The sequence below is a fragment of the Pipistrellus hanaki genome (assembly GCF_964339955.1).
Source record: "Pipistrellus hanaki genome assembly, chromosome: 9".
Taxonomy (NCBI): Eukaryota; Metazoa; Chordata; class Mammalia; order Chiroptera; family Vespertilionidae; genus Pipistrellus; species Pipistrellus hanaki.
In genome coordinates this window covers 14,719,967-14,739,105 of record NC_140511.1, presented here as the reverse complement: position 1 = coordinate 14,739,105, position 19,139 = coordinate 14,719,967, and positions in this window count along the sequence as shown.

Sequence of the window (19,139 nt, the reverse complement as noted above, 5' to 3'; positions counted from 1 at the left end):
TCCCCACGTTGAACACTGGGCAGGACTGAGATCCTGTGGCTGGAGGGTGTGAGGAAGAATTCCACAGTAGGCTGCAGAAAAGGTAAAGAGAGTGGGCTTACATTCTCCCTGTTCTAAGAAATAAACAAAACACGATGGTGTCTGTGGTCAGGGATGGGACAATGAAATGCTGAGAATCCACTTCACCATTAGCTTTTCGGTGACATTCAAATAAGTCACAAGCTCTCCCTCCTTTCCTCTTTCCTCAGCCTTCTACCTTCTCCATTCTGCCAGGCTGATAGCCTTTATTCTTGCTGCTTGAACACTGCTCCTTTTTCTTGCTAATGATTGCTACCCTTGTATAAGTCCATCAGCAAGCTCTCTTCCAAGACAATTTAAATTAATTTTGCAAATAAGATTTCACAAAGCATGTATAATATGCTTCGATGGGATCAAAACATATTACATTTACTCTATAGCAAATTAGCAAATTAGCTTTTGCACAGATTATAAGTTATTATTTTACTTACGCATTTCATTACTTTTCTCTTTATAAAAGCTGCCTGAATGATAGCAAGTGTCTTGAATAATACAACATCTTATCAGGTTACAGCTCAGTAGAAATTTTTCAGACACATGCCACATGGGTAATGCTGAACTATGCAGTTGTACAGAAGTTCATTAAAGGCAAAATTTTAGAAAAAAAGACAGAAAAGAAAATCTTATTTTTATGAAATAGACTTGTAGAGTTCTGAGCTCAGAGTCTAGGAAGGGGAAAAAAATGAATCTTAGGCTTGTAAGAGTTTTCCAGGGATCTTTAACTTTTTTTGGCATTTGTGTCAGCCTCCTAACTAAGAAAACACTGTTTGGTGTCTTATTCTGTTTCAAATAAAATTACTTTAGTGCCTGAAACTAGAATGTGAGCTACAAAGGTATGCAACGGTATACAATGGAGCTGGTGCTTGCTATTAGGCCTGCCAGGTTGTCCTCACCACGGCAGATACAAAACATAAGCTTCGAAGAGAAGGCAGCTCCCAGTCCTGTGATGTCTGTAGCCACTGTATGTGAGCATTTGTAGAGCTTGTGAGCATGGTAAATGAGGGAAGGTATTGACTTCGATTGTTGTGTTGCTGTGATTTTTGTGCAGTCCTAGTTAGCTATTGCTCTAACTTGGCAAGATATGATCTATGGCCTCCAGGAAATGACAGGAAGGTTTCTTTCTGAGTAATGGCTTTGAATGACTTGACTGTAACCTAGAAAAGAAAGGTGGTTTAAGAAAGGCAGGTGGAATGAGAAGTAATGTTGTTTTAAGTTCTTTGTGTGTGTGTGTGTGTGTGTGTGAGCAGGTGTCTATTAACATGCCAAACATGGGCACAGCTGCTTCTGCTGACACTCCCTACAGGAAAACATTTTTGTGCCTATTATCTCTTCAGGTTTTGAAAGGTGCTCATCCGCAATCTACTAAGACAAGATGTCTCAAAATAACACTGCTATCAGAACAAGGAGGTCTGGGTCCCTAAGGAAAAGTTGCTCCCGATAACTGGAGTTGTGTGGTATTGGGTATTCAGAGAGCAAGCAATTTTACTCTACCCTTCTAGGTTCTTGTGGCTGGTATAAGAATTAAATAGACCTGAGACATATTGTGAGAAAATAAACAAAATTAATTATGTTTATACATACAGGGGTTCCCTAAGGCTATGGGACCTTAGGGCAAGGTGGGCAGTTGATGCTTACATGCCATCTTAAGCTAAGGAGAAGAGGGGAATGGGATGGGACTTGAAAGAGAAGGCAATTGACATGGAGATGGAAAAGCAAATGTTTGCCACACAGAGATAAGGGGTCACTCAGTGGACTCCCATCTCTATGCCCTGCCAAGTCTCCCTAATACATCTATTTAATGTTATGCTTTAGTTATCAATGGTGACAGCTTCCTTCCTGGAATAAGCCCTCTATCTAAAATACTTTAGGGTCAGAGAACAGAAATAAATAAATAAATAAATAAATAAATAAATAAATAAATGAATGAATGAATAAATAAATAAATAAATAAATAAATAAATAAATAAAACATTTTAGGCAGTAAGTGGGAAGGTCAGTTTCTTTCTGAGTCTTTTGTTTCTTAAAAATAAAAAATAAAAAATAAATCCTCATGCCAGGGAGACATTTTATGGGGTGGCACATTTTGCTTATCTACAGTGGGAAAAGGCCTCCCACACCCCATTCCTCTGATTTCCTTTTTTTTTTTTTTTTCTTTTTTAACAAATCTTGGATTTATTTCTTAGCTATGAGACCTTGGGCAAATTACTTAAAATTTACAAGCCTCAGCTTCCAATCTGTAAATGGGAATAAAATAATGTGTCAACCTATGTGGTTGGCACCAATTCAATGCCCTTAGGAATCTCTAATTTGGTGTGCCCTGAAGAAGGAAACTTTATTTTCCTTTCCTTCCTTGAACAACTCAACAGTGAAACCGCACAGCTGTGAAAACAGCACCACTATGGGACAGTTAATTTGAGGGCCAAACCCCTCTTCAGCGAGACAGCTCTGCTCTGCTCTGCTCTGCTCTGCTCCACATGGTATGCTCCCATGAGACACCTTCAGCAGTTCAGATACACATAATCTTCATACCAGAATTCTGGGTGATCTTCTTGAAATCTATCATCCTCTGGGTCCTGGGTACTCCAGAGTTACTCAGAAATGAGCCTTTCCATCCCAGCCCAGCCCAGCTATCATTAATTAATAATAATGGGAACATAAATACATCATTGTAGACTTTTTCTTTTTTAAATGGGAAAGTAGGAAAAGAAAATAAAGTAAATAATTACTACCCCTTTCCTCTCTTTTTTGGTTTATGTTCACATGCCTCTGTTAGAAAATTTCTAGAAATAGCTAGACTCAGAATTGGTACTCTTGACTATAGGTACAATCTACCAACACTATCCACTATAATTTTTTGCGGTGAAGGAATGTTCCAGTATCTGCTCTCCAAATGTTAGCTATTAGCCACATGTGGCCATTAATGACTTAAAATGAGGTTAGTATAACTAAAGAATTGAATTTTGAATGCTATTTAAATTAAAGTTTAAATTTAAGTAGCCACATATAGCTGGTGTATCTTGGGCAGCACAGGTCTGGACTACAGATTAGTTTTGCCTTAGTGCCTGACTAAAAACCTAAAGCAAAGAAAGACTGGCATTAGGAAGGAATCCATATATTGCTTCTACTTTTTTTAAAGTCTATTTTTAAAGTATGCTGTTACTGATTTTTATAGATAGAGGAAGGGAAAAGGATAGAAAGATAGAAACATTGATTGGCTGCCTCCTGCACATCCCTATTGGGGCCTGAGCCTGCAACCTAGGCATGTGCCCTGACCAGGAATCAAATGCATGACCTCTTGGTTCATGGGTCAACGCTCAACCACTGAGCACACCGGCTGGACTATTGCTTCACTTTTACCTGTTAAATTGGTCTGGCCCTCAGGATGTATAGACAAAATGGGACTATTATTCGCTACAATTGTCACATTTCCAAGCAGTAATATTCCAAACAGGATCACATCATTTTGCCATTTTTACAAGATTTGACATCAATATATCAAAACCCAAACTTATTAGAAATGCTTGATTATGGTCACTTCCATATAAGAATGATTACCAATAGGACTAACATATTCAAATTATTGGACCAAGGTACTTCATTGGAGAAATGTTTATTTATCCTCACCCTTCCTCCTTTCCTTGACACACCAAAACTTCCATTGTCTATTCCTAAAACACAACTCATTACCTCAATGTGTCTTTAAGCTGCTGAGACATATGTAATACTAAGTCACGCACTATTTTAGGACAAATGCCTTGCCTACCCATCTTCACACTGTAAAAGAGAAAATACCAGAGTACACTGAAATTTTTATTGATATGTAAAACTTATTTTTGCTAAAAGTGAGGAAACTGCCGAAGCCGGTTTGGCTCAGTGGTAGAGGGTGGTCTGCGGACTGAAAGGTCCCAGGTTCGATTCCGGTCAAGGGCATGTACCTTGGTTGCGGGCACATCCCCGGTAGGGGGTGTGCAAGAGGCAGCTGGTCGATGTTTCTCTCTCATAGACATTTCTGGCTCTCTATCCCCTCTCCCTTCCTCTCTGTAAAAAAATCAATAAAATATATATATTTAAAAATAAATAAACAAATAAAAGTGAGGAAACTATGTGCTGGTATCTGTGAGCTGGCGCTTTAGATGGCCTTGTGCCATGCAGGTGTGGAGCAAATGTAACCTGGCAGGAACAGGGTATCAGAGATGCAGCTCTGTCAGGCTGGCACTATCTGAAGCATGTAATGTAAAAAATATATAATAGAGCATGCTCATGGCAGTAAATAATCGTCCTCATTTATTATACATGGTGCTAAAAGGCAACTTAGTGACCAGCAGGTTTACTACAGATGCTTTTGGAAGAGACATCTCCACACTCCTGCAGAGTTGTGATTGTTTAAGCCACTTGAATTTCATTGGAGCACTTTAATATTTTGATCTTTTGAGCATACACACCAAAGTTCTAAAATTTAAAAATGTGTGTACAAAAAAACAACAACATGCAAACCATTATATATAATAGTTATGTTCTCCCCCAAAGAGCCATTCTCTGTCATTCTCTGAACCGAATCCATTTTTTTTTATCCTTCCTTGCAAAAACACCCATCCTCAACTCCGCCCAATTTATTCCCGGAACTGTACCTCTCTCATCTCTCCCCCAAAAACAAGGCCTCCAGCAGATGGGCCAGTAGCCAATTTCTCAGCAATCCTGGGGGGGGGGGGGAGGGGGGGGGGCGGCGGTAAGGTATAGTAGAGGCTCTCTTAGTAGAAAGTGAAAGAATTCTGTATCCCCATCATAACTCTTATCAGGGTGTTGACAAAACAGGATGAGCCAGTGGATATGGGAGCACCTTTCAATACACACCATTTCCCTATGGAGATATATGGACCCCGATGCTTCAAAGGGAGGATATCATAAATATATGTGCATATTAAGATAACTGTATATATTACCCTATAATAGGAGAGGGAGGAGCAAAGACTGCAGGGTAACAGTGCCCAGGAAGACTCCCTCTTTCCCCACCTCCCAGTGACCTCCTTCCCGCATAGGAGGGGAACCTGTCCTCACAGAACTACATAGAATGAGTCCAAGGAGCACATGTCAGGTGTGGAGTTGGGGGTTTTGAAGACAACAGAGTCCAGGGGCCACTCTATTGGATTCTCATTTTTTATATTTATTAAATAATTGCCTCCTTTTCCTAGTTCACCCTTAAATACTTTGTTTTATGATGCTGGAGCTGGGATTCAGAAAACTACACTTCTGTTTTGTCAGTGGGCCCCCTATTAGACTCTGCCAGTAGGGGGCAGTAGTTGAGGAAGCCTGACCTGCAGGAAAAAACCTGAGAAACAGAGGCAGTTTTCTTTCTGCTTCCTGTGGGTTCCTGTAGCCTCCCTGTTACCAGTAGAGTCACCTCAGGAATGTTCTTCTTCCCAGAAGCAGAGGTTTCTAGTAGCAGATAGATCCGTTTTGGGGTTTTCCAGCATTTGCAGGAACCGCTTTATCATGCCTATCAACTGCCTAGAGACAACAGCACCAGGGCAGCTGTGCCCTCTCCTTGGAGCCCTGGGACTCAAGTCCACAGGGCCTCTCCTCAAAGTTTCCAAGTTATAATAATCCCAACTCTTTATCTTTGTTCCTTTAGCCCTAAGGGTCATATCTGCCTCCTGCAGTTGCCATTCTCTGAGTTTTGTATTTACCCATGTGGTTACCTCTTTTATATCTACTTAACCAATCATTGTATTCAAGTCTCTCTGACCAAGTAACAGGAGTAGTTTCTGTCTCCTGACATTTCAATGAATTCATAGAAGCACAGATAACCTAACAGTTAATGACTCCTTTCCTAGAGTGACAAACTGAGTGAGTAGGCTAGGCCATGTGGTGGGTGGCTGTGAGTCAGTGGCGGTGGTTGAAGAAGTCCACGATGGCATTCAATGACATGGAGAAGTCACACAAAAGTGTCACAAGTTACATGATGCTAGAGGCCCAATGCTTGAAAATTCATGCAAGTGTAGACCTTCTTTCCCCTGGTTGCTGGCACCAGCTTCCCTCCAGCACCTGGGACCCAGGCTGCTTAGCTCCAGCCCTGGCTTCATCCAGAAGGACGTCTGGAATGACGCCAGAAGGATGTTCAGTCTAATTAGCATTTTACCTTTTTATTATTATAGATTTGGGTTGTCTGTTTACTTGTCCATCTTATGGACTACAGGCTCTGCAGGGGGAGCGGTAGTATCCATCCATTCTAGGCTCTATCCCAGTGCTCTTTTATATTTGTTGAGTAAATGAATGAAAAAAAAACTAAACAGTGACTTTTTAGGTGACAACAAATTTAACAATATGGCCAAGGATCTCCGTCGACAATAAAAGTCTGAAAATCAGGCTAAATGAAATATTAAATACTTGGTGCAGTTTTAGATGACAGCATTTTAACATGTCTAAGGATCTCCCTCTAAAATGAAAGTCTAGACTAAATGGAAAAATTTACTTTAAATATTTAAAGGTGAACACTCATATTCCCTTTTTGTGTCTCCAACATGTCTTCTTTCTCTGTTTCCAGGCATTGTCAGCTGTCTGGGGCAGTTTTGTAGCATTATTAATTACCTTCCAACATCATTCAACTGTAGCAGTCTTGGCAATCTTATTATCTCAGAGGGACAAGGAGCAAAGATTAGTTGTTTTATCATTTAAGTAATGAGAATTTTACACTTCTCTAAAGAGATTTATGAGAATAATTAGTCTAGGCAGGAGTGTTATTAGGTGTAATAATTAACCCTAGTGGGGTGAGTTGCTAACAACTTAACAATCATTGAGGATGGCATGAAATGTCAGTTTCAGGCATTTGCAAATACATATAAATGTGCCTTACTAATAATTGTTTATTAAAACACTAACTATAACTATAAAATTATCAATAAAAATGAGGGGACAGCAAACTTTATATTTTTATATCTAATCATTTGCTTATTTTTTCATGTTAACATACAATTAATTTGTCAAAGAAACTGGAGGATGTACTAGCGGAGTGCTAGTCTTGAATTTAGCTCCCAGCTCTGCCAATTACTGGCTCAGTGACACTGAGTAAGTCATTCAGCCTTCTGAACCTCGAGTTTCTTCGGCTGTAAAACAATGAACTGAACTAGATATCCAAGGCCCTTTCCAGCTCTGGCCATCAGTAACTAGAGACGACATAGACATTGCTTATACTAAATCAGGTGCTCATAGTTAGTGCCTATGCCATTCAGGTTATGAACTGAGTTCTTAACCCCTAAAGAGAAAATAAAATTAGTATTTAAGTGCCTGCAATCTTTTAATATACAGGATCTTATTTATATTCCTTCAAGTAGGAATTATGTCCCTATTATATAGACAAGGATACTGAAGAAACTTGAGGAACTTGCATAGTGGGTAAAGGTTTGAGTTAAATAAAGTATGTTCAAATATCAGTTCCATTACTTTATGGATGACATCTGTGAATGGGGATAATCATGTTTTTCCTTAAGATCCCTAAAAAAATGAGATAATACATGTGAAGTTCTTAGCAAAATATCTCTCAGAATAAACATTCTATAAATGTTAACTATTGTTGTGATTATTTTTAATGTTATAACTACAAAATATCACTCAAGTTTTGAACCAATGTCATTTTGGTTAGAAAACCCATTATAACCATCCTGATAAACTGAGAACTTGGGAAAGTTTTTGTGTGTGTTTTTTAAAATTACTATGCATCTCTTTCTCTCCTGTTTTGAAACATAACTAATAGGTTAATATATGAACAAGCATTGCATTTATTGTTAGTTATAAAACACAAGCAAACATCTCCATGTTACTTCATATTTCATTAAATCAGATTCTATAGTAGATAAAAGGATAGCATTTTAAAGGCATGTTTAAACAAATTAATCTAAATCTTAAACAACTAAAACTTAATTTTAGTTGTTTTGTTTAATTTAACAAGGCTATTAGTAATACCATACAAATTACTGGACTTAATTGGTAGGGGAGGAGACCATTGCATGCTTGCTGAATAATAGGCACTGAGTTATCACTTTTAACCAATGTACAAGTCATTTGCTTGGTCTTTTCTTATTTTAGTCTTTTTCTGAGCCACAAAATATAGAAAATTATTGGAGTGTTTATTTTCTCCATCTTCCTAAAGGTGGTATGTATATAACTAGTACGTCAGCAAATTTAATTTTTTTTAATTTTCCAAAAATGGGAAATATGTTCCATCCCACATACTTTTCTTACAACGTGATAGTGATAGTCCTCCATTGAGAAATGGGATCTACGTTTTCTCCTCTTGAATCTGAGCAGGTCTGTATCTACAGCAGAAATGATGCTATGTGACTTCTAAGGTTAAGTCACAAAAAGTTTTCAACCTTCTTCAGCTTGTTTCCTGGTCCTCGTGGAAGCTTAACCTTGGAACTCAACCACCATGCTCTGAGGAAGCCAAACAGCCATGAAAAGATCATACATAGCTATTCTGGAAACAACCAGTTGAAATCCCAGCCAACACTGAGTGCCAGACCTGTGAGGCTTCAAGGTGATTCCAGCCTGCAATCTTTGCACACTCCAGCTGACGCAGAGGAGAGGGACATGTTGTTTGCAGTGAGTACTGCACAAATGCAGATTTGTGAGTGAAATATGTAGCAATGATAAGAATAAGTATCATTCAAGATGCATTGTATTATATACAATAGGTGCCTTAAGTTAGTATAGCTCATTTTTTATTCAAAATCAGTTGAGTAAGCATTAGATAAATGATTATTCTTCTTGAACACATTATTTTCTTCTACAGCGGTCTTATTCTTCGTGTAGAAGAAAAAAATAATTTTTGTTATACCCTTCTAAGTACTTCTGGCTTGTCTAATAATCAAATTGGCATGAGACAGATTAATAGGTGGAAAATCACCAAATTTATCACGTGCATATGGGTATTCTGTAAGAATAGGAAACCTGCAGGCAAATCAGGCAGTTGAGGCTTATATGCCATTTTGGTCTAAGAAGAAAGGAGGGTAGTGGTCTGGGGCTTTAAAGAGTGGGCAGAAAATGCACATGAAGATGGAAAAGCAAATGTTTGGGCCATCTTTAACAATGGGATACAGAGAGTACTTTGATCAAACTGTCTTTGCTAGGTTCCTCCCTGGATATCACACACTAGTTCATAGTGAACCAGAGTTATTTGTAATGATAGCTCCCTTCCTAGAGCAGGTCCTCTACCAAAATTCTTTAAGGCAGTTAGGCAGATGGTCAAATGAGATTTGTTGTGATGGTAAATGAGATTGTTTTTTTAGTTTCTCTTTCTGTAAATTCATTATTGGTATATAAAAAGGCCATAGATTTCTGGGTGTTAATTTGTATCCTGCTATGTTGCTGAATTTATTTATTAAATCTAGTAGTTTTTGATGGAATCTTTAGGGTTTTCTGTGTACAATATCATGCTATCTGGGAACAATGATAGTTTTACTTCAGAATATTTACTTTAAATGCTAAAGTCAGGCAATATTAATATGTAATTCCATCTATAAAACTATTGCCCAGTATCAATCAAGACCTCTTAGCTCACCATTGTGTGTGAATTTAATCAAGAAAGGGTGTTGAATTTTGTCAAATGCTTTTTTCTGCATTGATTGATATGATTATGTGGTTTTTGTCTCTCAATTTGTTTACATGATGTATATTATTGTACCAGCCTTGCATTCCAGAAATAAATCCCATTTGGTCATGACGTATGATTTTTCTAATGTAATGCTGGATCCAATTTGCTAAAATTTTGTTGAGTATTTTAGCATTTATGTTCAATGGGAATTTTGGCATGTAATTTTCTTTCTTCTAGTGTCTTTATCTGGTTTTGGTATTGTGGTAATGCTGGCTTCATAGAAAGAGCTTGGAAGGGTGCCTTCCTCTTTAATTTTTTGGAATAGTCTAAGAATAGGTTTTAGTTATTCTTTGAATGTTTAGTAAAACTCCCGTGAAGATGTCCGGACTAGAGCTTTTGTTTGCTGAAAGTTTTTTGATCACTGTTTCAATATCATTGGTAGTTGTCGGCCTATTCAGGTTTTTTTATTCTTCCTGATTGAGTTTTGGAAGCTTGTACTTTTCTAGGAATATGTCCATTTCATGTAGGTTGCCCAGTTTGTTGGAGTAGAGTTGTTCATAGTATTTTTTCTTTTTTTACAATCCTTTGTGTGTCTGTAGGATTGGTTCTTACTTCACATCTTTCATTTCTGATTTTGTTTATTTGGGTCTGAATTTAATTATAATAGAGTCACATGGCAATGAAGGATTTGTCCTAGAGTAAAATAGCATTTGACAAAAAAATAAAAAAGGAACTTGTAAAAGCAAGGCATAGGCTTTGTCTGGGTGTTTCAGTTGGTTAGAGAGTCATCCTGTACATCAAAAGGTTGTGGGTTTGATTCCAGGGCAGGGCACATACCTAGGTTGTGGTTCGTCCCTGGTCAAAAGACAACCAATGTTTCTCTCTCACATCAATGTTTCTCTTTCTTTCTCTCTAAAAAATAAAAAAAAAATTTTTTTAAACCAATAAACATATCCTCTGGTAAGTACTAAAAGCTAGACATGGCTCATAAATGTAAGAAACATGTGAATAGGCCACCTTAATTTAGTTGATTTGCATGCCCATGGCAGATGACAAAGTTTCCAAGGCACTGAGTTAGTTATTTTCCTTTCTCAGTTATCCAGATGGACAGCACCCTTCTCAACACAGTACTCAGGGGGCCATGATCCACTGCCCACAAAGAGAAGGGAAGAAGAAGCCTATTTGTGACTCAAACAGGTAGTAACTAATAAGCCGTTAGTTCTTTCTCCTGAGATGAGGACATTGTTATAAGGTTGTGAATTATAGGATTACAGCAAGGTCTACTCTTGCTGTAACCCAGTCTTTAAGTGGTGATGGTTTTCCCAGGGTTCCCAGCACTCCTTCCAAACTGAGTGTTTCTCTTCCATATTTCTTTTTGCAAGTAAAATGGGTGCAACTTCTACCATATGTAACCATAGGCTGGGCTCTAACAAGTTAATGCCAACCAAGTGTTGCCAGAGAGATTGAAGGGCAAGATTTCTCCGTCACTACTGAGGGTCATGGGGCACTGCCTAAACAAGCATTTTCAGAAGCTGACACAGGAAAATGAGGTGCAGGAAAAGACTTTATTCGTATGGAGTTACAGTTCTCAGGTTCCAAAGCCTGTTCCCCTTAGTCTAGTCCTGAAAGAGGTACAATTGGGGGTCCAGCAGGGCCAAAAGGAAGGCCAGTACCCAGAGCTTCTGTTCCATGTTGCAGGTAAGTTCCACCCAGCGTTCAGGCTAATGGAAGTCCATTGTGCGGGTCCCACATAGCCACAGCCACATGGATGAATGCAGGAGAGCATGCCCCCTGCATCAGGAGTCCCAAGAGAGTTGGAGGGCTGTGAGCTAAGAGCCAAGAGAGTCAAGTGCAATTCTTTGTCTAGGAGTTTAAATATTCATGATTCGTGCCCTTGCAGTGGCCACACCTATTCTGGCCAATTACCTGTTCCCAGGTGTGATTGACAGGCAGGTAAGCACCTTCTTTGCTTTGAAGTTTGAACTGCCTTTGTCCAATCAGCAGGGAACAAATGTGGAGAGTGTTACATTAGCAAAGTTGTATTGAAAAGGAAAATGGGAGGGCTTGCAACTTAGTTCAGAATTTGGTTAGAACTGTAGTCTTACTCCCCCACTCTAACTGAACTTGGACAGAGTGCAGACAGAGCATAACCCCAGGGCCCTGCCACAGCTGATTTGGGCAGAGCTGCAGAGCATGCCCCCAAGGCCCTGCCAAGACTGCCTTGGGCGGAGCTGCAGGGACCCTCAGGGGCCCACCACAGAGGAGATATATAGGTCAGAGCCTCCCCATGAGTTCAGTTCAGGCTTTGGATTCAGAATTCCCCTGGACTAGCAGATCTTTGAAATAAAGATTCAACTTTTCTCCCTCAGAGTGCTGGCTGATTGTTCTCTGTGCATTCTGCCACAATAGTAAAAACAGCATGCCTATATTATCTAATCTCCCCTTTACTTCTTCCCAGTTAAATAATGACCATATTATTGCAATGGTATAAACAAGGCATCAGTCACATAATACTTAGACTTTCTTTGGTGTCTTCTATTGCTAAGTGATGATATTGTACAATATATCGCAACAAGAAAGAGGAAGAAAGTCAACTATGATATTAAAATTAGAAGGAAAAACAAAAAACATCATACATTACCAATTATCAGAGCATCCAGTTACTTCTTTAAGGGCAAGGTGGAGAAGTTTGCCTTTTAAAACCATCATATATACTAGTTGTCAACTTAAGAAATGTCCAAACCTGTAAGAACTTTTTATGAGTTTATCTGAGCCAAATTGATGATAATTGCCAGAAAGCAAAATCTCAAGGGATTGGGAAAATGCTCCAGAAAATGGCAGTTTACCACTTACTTTATGCCTCGGAATCAAAGGGGAAGACTTAAAGAGATTGCATGAAATGCATTGGTGATGGATTAGGGTGGCAGGAGAGAGCAAAACAAAAAAATCTCTGAGATTGGGTAAAAAGTGAAACAATAAATAGACACTTCTTTTACGTGGATGGGAAAAGGATAGTTAACAGTTAAAAATTAACATAATGATTAGAACAATGGGGGATTTGTGGTCTCTGCTCTGGTGCTATGGGTGTTCTTTGAGGAGCAGTGGGTGAAGAAAGGAAATTACTTTTGTGTTAACAGGTATATTATCTTAGATACAAAAAAACAACAGCCAGGCTCAGTTAGGATGAAGATTGACCTTTGTTAGAGATAAATACCATCCTAGACAGTGGTCAGCAAATTCATTAGTCAATAGAGCCAAATATCTCAAATTTCTTTTGAGAGCCAATTTTTTTTAAACTTAAACTTATTCTAACACCACTTCTTCAAAATAGACTCGCCCACAACATGGTATTTTGTGGAAGAGCCACACTCAAGGGGCCAAAGAGCCACGTGTGGCTCTCAAGCAGCAGTTTGCCGACCACTGCCCTAGACCATGATTACTTAGCATGAACTGCTTTTTGTTAGGAAGTTTCAATTTCAGAGAATCCTACATGGTTATTTTATATTTTTTAATTTTTAATACATATATTTTATTGATTTTTTTTTTTTTATAGAGAGGAGGGGAGATGGATAGAGTTAGAAACATTGATGGGAGAGAAACATCAATTAGCTGCCTCCTGCACACTCCCTACTAGGGATGTGCCTGCAACCAAGGTACATGCCCTTGACTGGAATAGAACCTGGGACCCTTCAGTCTGCAGGCCGACACTCTATCCACTGAGCCAAACCAGTTCAGGCTCTTCATGGTTATTTTAAAAGGTCTCTGAGTTTGTAAGTAAAATGCAGGTCTCTCCTGAGCTTATCAGGTTTAGTATGTGGCCCTTTTCATTCACATAGCATTTCTCCATCAATAACAATTTCAATTTTGGAATAACACAGACAACCCAATAAAAATAGTAAACTTGTTGGTGTTCCTTTCTTTTTAATATTTTTTATTGATTTCAGAGAGGGAAAGAGAGAGAGAGTAGAAACATCAATGAGAGAGATTCATTGGTTGGTTTGCTCCTGCACACTCCAAACTGAGGATGAAACCAGCAACTTGGCAGGCCTGTGCCCTGAATCGGAATCGAATCATGACCTCCTGGTTCATAGGCTGACGCTCAAACACTGAGCCATGTGAGTTGCGTATTAGTGTTTCTTTCCAATACCCTTATCTTACTTTTTTTCATTGTTTTCTTGCCTCCTACATGCTCAGAGTTCTTTTCCCACTAGTCCATAAAACCCCAAAGCAGGGTCCTATAAAAAAAAAAAAAATGGGAAAGGGAAGCAATGAAGAAAAAAAAAATCATTTAACCTCTATAACTTTGTTATAATCCAATAAAATAACGTTTTCATGCACATTTTAAAATTAACTTAAGGAAGGATGGTCAGACCCTCTGACATCTTATTAAAATCCTTGATGATGATAGAGTACAATGATGGTTAGGGAAGTTTATTGGTGTGGAGAGGGGAAATGTTCTCTGAATCTTGAATCTGATTGTTTGTGAATAACAGTCTTATTTAAACATGACTGAATATAAATATTACTATGGAGTTTTATCCCTCTCCATGACTTTATATCTGTATGTCTTTGTTTTTAATAAATTTCATTAATCAGAATATTCTTATAAGGATTGTCATCTAAAATGTAGTTCACAACCCTTTTAAGAGAGCTACTTCTCCTTCGTGACTTTCAGTAGCAAATCAGCAATCTATTTCATAGGCATGTGTGTAGCTGCTTTTCGTTTGGATGTTTGGAATCAGGTAGAATTGCCAAGCATTCCATATCCCTGAGTCTGGTTAAAGTCACTCCATGGAGGAGAAAGAGAATCGGTAATGTGAACAATATCATCAGGCATTGATCTATCATCACCTAGAGCCAGTGGGCTCTGAATGACCAGACCTGGAAAACACAGTTAGGATGTTGAGTTAGAAGGGCCATTCTGAGAATAAAATGATGAAATTTATTTATGACACCTCTTGTATATGTGCTCATCTTAATTAGCTAGTTATTAATCGTAATAATAGAAAGAGAGCTAAGGGGAGGCCAGACATTATAGCATGGTTCTCCATGGTTCTCTGGAAACCACCAGTCCATTCCCTGCAGTGATGTCGGGATGCCATAAGGAAGGCGCATGCCTGTCAGTCTAGCCTGGGGGAATATCATTGGCTAGGAGAGTGGAGTCTCTGCAAGTGCGTGAAATCTTGGAAGATTAAAATCCCCAGACAGTTCCCTTTCTCTCGCTGGTTCCCTCTCATTCTCACTTCCTCCATCCTTGCACTTGCTGCCATAGCCACTGGCCTTAAGCAGCTGCAAAGCCATGAGATCCCACATGCAATGGACTGCAGCTGGGAACACAAGCTAAGCTAGTCAGATACTGGGCTGGATTGTGCTTTGAGATGGAGCGGACAAACTGGGCAGTGGCCTTAATTCTAGCCCTGCTGAAGATACAGCTGGACGTTTTTCCGGTGCAGATGGAGAAGAGACCTTGGGAGGGAACCCCCTTAATTTTACATCATCAATAAAGCTTTCCAAGAAACCCTCTCCTCCCCTGGGGGCCTCTGGAAATTCTTTTCTCCAAAACACCCCAAGAACTCCACTTCCACAGATCACAGATAGAACCCAGCCCCACCAATTGCATATTAAGCAGTTTCATCTGCTCTAATTAATTTGGGAACAAAAGGTAGACAGCACATCCCAAATGGTAATAGTGAGAACAAATTCAGCAGCTGCCTTTGTTTACAGGCTGTGTACACAGTCAGATGGGGAAATATTTAAAAGAACAGTAAATGGCAAGCAGCATGGATAATGAACTGGATTAATGTAGCAATTAAAGTTTATTAAAATGAAATATTATCCTTAGACAGAACCTGACAGTGATGTAAAAGCTGAGGATCTACTTTTCAAACATGAGATTTAGCAAAGAAAATTTAAATTCCCAGGAGGCTGTAACACCCATTGTGAACCTGTATGGCCATGTTGAGACAGTTGAGGTTTTAGAAGTAATCTTAGAAGAGTAAAGAATTGACAGCATAGATAATTAAGTATTTCTCACCCGGGAGTTAGGTGTCCCTTAGACAAAGGGTGCCAGGTGTTCTGCTGATAAGAGTCTTCTGGGAGATAATGCTTTGTTCCTATCTTATCATGGGAAAGAAACTTGTAAGTTATAAATACTTTACCTGAAATGCAAAAAGCAAAGGAAGATGGGAGTGTAACATGAAAGGGAGATGATGTATAAATTATTTACCAAATGTAAAATGAGGCATCTAGATGTTAAGAGGGGCTTAAAGCAAAATTAATGAACCCATTCTTAGAAGGTAGTTGAACTTATCATCTATATATATAAAAGCCCAGCAACCAGAACAGTGGAATGACCAGGTGCTATGACATGCACTGCAGGAGCCAACCAGCAGATCTGGGCCCCAATCAACCCTCCCAACCTCCTGTGGCCCCTCCCCCCAGCCATCCCCACTCCCCATTGGGCCTCTCCACCACCAGCCAACCTCCCTGGGCCCCTCCCCTTCCTACTCCTTATACTTGGCCCCTCCCCTCCCTACTCCCATTTCTCTCAACCTCCCTTGGCCCCTCCCCTCCCTACTCCTTATCAGCCGACCAACCTCCTGGGGCCCCTCCCTCTGGCCAGCCCCCCAAAAGGCCTCTATCACCAGCCGGGCCGAGGGACCCCAACCATGCACAAATTCGTGCACTGTGCCTCTAATATTTTATAAAATCATATTATGTAGATTATACCCAAAGCAAAATGGAACTTAGGCATTTTTTTTCTATCACTCATTGTAATATTGGGGGTGGGGAGGAATTGGGGATGGAAAGGATGTTACTCGAGAGAAACTAGCATAAAAATTTTGTCAAATTATAGTATTACAGTTTATCACAGTTTTATTATGAGATTTTTCTTTCTGCTAGATGTTTTGCTACTGTATTTGGTTTGCTATCAGTGGTATACAAACATGAATCAGTTTTATTTTTCTTTAATCATTGTCCCAACTGCTGTGTTGAGTGCCTTCCCTAGGTGTGGTGGGAGATAAAATTCCTTATGCAGAGGACGTTGGATTTCTAAGTTACTTTAGGTTTGGTTAAAAATTCCATGAAATAAAATCTTCCTCAACGTGGTCAGGCTCATGGTTTAGGGAACCTGACCTGGTAAAGAGGTGTGTTCTTGTTTTTGACTCCTCCTTCTTTAACCTTGCCTTGAAGTGGAGAGGAGGTTTTCATCTACTCCTGAAACACCTCCTTCATCCCTTTTCATGGGATTTGGAAGCTCACCACTCCAGCTGTTTATTAGCATCCCGAGGGACCTTTTAAAAAAACATCTATAGGTTCCTCCTCGACCTCATACAAAATTTTAAAGGTAAGAGAACACGGGCAGGTGTTTGTTATTTTAAAAGCTACTGGTATTGTCCTCTATGTTAGTTTTTTTTTTTTTTTTTTTTTTTTTTTAATAAGTTTTTATTTTTCATATTACTACAAATGTTCCTTCCCCCCCCCCGCCCCCACCATTGCTCTCCTCCACCAGGTTCCCACCCCACCCTCTGCCCTTTCCCCTCTCCCCATTGTCCTCATCCATAGGTGCACAGTTTATGTTCAGTCTCTTCCCACGCCCCCCTCTCCCCTTTTCCCCAAGAATCGTCAGTTCACTCCCCTTCCATACCTCTGATTCTATGTTAGTTTTGACTGGTTTTCCTGGTAGCATTGACTGGCCATTGATATCCTGTAGGTGGCAGGAGTCCAACTGGGTTGGCTGGAGAAAGGCCTGTGTTGAGCCTTCAGCTGATGTCCCCACTATGTAAAAAGTAGTAGAAGATTTGGCTCCAGCCTGACCTCTCCAAAGCTCCTTTATTCCCTCTCTGACACCACCAGAGTGCAATCATTGTCCTCTTGCTGCTGAGGTCTTCTTGCCCCATCTCCGCCTCTCTTAAATGATAAAAAGGCTCTTCATCACCCATATTCTATAGTATCCAGCTGAGCCGCAAGACGCTTGAGAATTCTGCAGACACACGAAGTGGTGCGTGGGTAAGCAGAGAGCCCCACTTCTGCCCTTTCTCCTTACTCTGCCAACTTTCTCTGAGTGCTTTTCCTCTGCTCAAATAGCAGTAGGGTCCATTCAACATAGCCTCTGTGTAAGTAGATGAACCAGCGATGGGATAACAGGCCCTGCTTCTTGGGGTGTCCCAATCTTTACAACTGATTTGGCCAATACTATCTTCAACTGGCAGGAGGAGGAGTGGGGAGTTCATGAAGTCCTGATTCCAAAGCCCAAGGTCTTTCCACTGGGAAATAACTGAAGAAAAAGGAAAATCAGAGCACAGAACACAGAAGGGGGATGTTCAACTGCATGTTGGAAGCTAATTCCAGACAAAGCCTGCCCGTGATATAATCTGAGGGGCTGGGCATTGTTCTGCCATTTGCCTTGAGCAATTTCATTCTCTTGGCAGTATTCCTCAAGCACAGATAGAATAATTAGTTTAGGTATAACACAAAAGTAAATACAAAAATCTACTCCTTCCACAATGACAGAATGCTTGATGAAGTTAAAAAAAAGGGGGGGGGGGGAGGCACAGTTCCCTTCCCAGATGTACAGGCAATGTAATGGGTTTGTCCTTTAGGGAAATTTAAGATATATAATAATTTTTAATGCTTCACAAAGCAATTATTTATAATGTCACTGTGACAGATTTACTCCAATTTGTTTTACAATAGAAGAATATTTTAATAAGTTAATTATTAGAAGTTTGATTTACACTGACAAGAAAATTTTACCTGTGCAGCCTGACACTAAATCCTAAAATGTGCAGCAGAGCTGAAAAAGACTTCCCACCAACATCTCACATTCACAGCAGTGCTTCAAACTCAGGTAGGCACCAGGGAGACCGGGTGACCTGCGAGGAGTGGGCAATGTCACTGTGGGGATAGCACAGATATAAGCATCAAAAATTTAACTTTAAGAAGTAGGTACCAAACCTACAGGTAGAATCTCACAAACTATAATAATTTCTATTTTAATAATTAGAGAGGGCACTTCTGCTTTTAGTAACAGTAGGCTAAGACCACTTAGACCAATTCTCCTAACAAACACACACACACACACACACACACACACACACACACACACACACAAAACAAAACAAAACAAAACAAAACAAAACAAAACAAAAAAAACTGGAAAACATAAAGAAAGCATTTAAAAATCACTGATACACTGGGAATAACAAAGCTGATAAAAAAAAAAAAAAAAGAATAGTGACAAGGTTTTAAAAAAGAGAAAACATGGAGAGAAGACCCCTGCAGTAGTGACTGCACAGGTATCACATCATTTCTGGAGGAAGTGACTGAGAGGTTGAGAAACCAATACTTGTGATGGTCAAACAGGAGTTGGGGGGAATTTGTAATCTCGGTCCACCAAGCTGGAAGGACTCTGGCGGATTTCTGAGCTTTAGGTTGGGAGGGGCACCACCTGAAGCCTGTTTTGAACCATCTC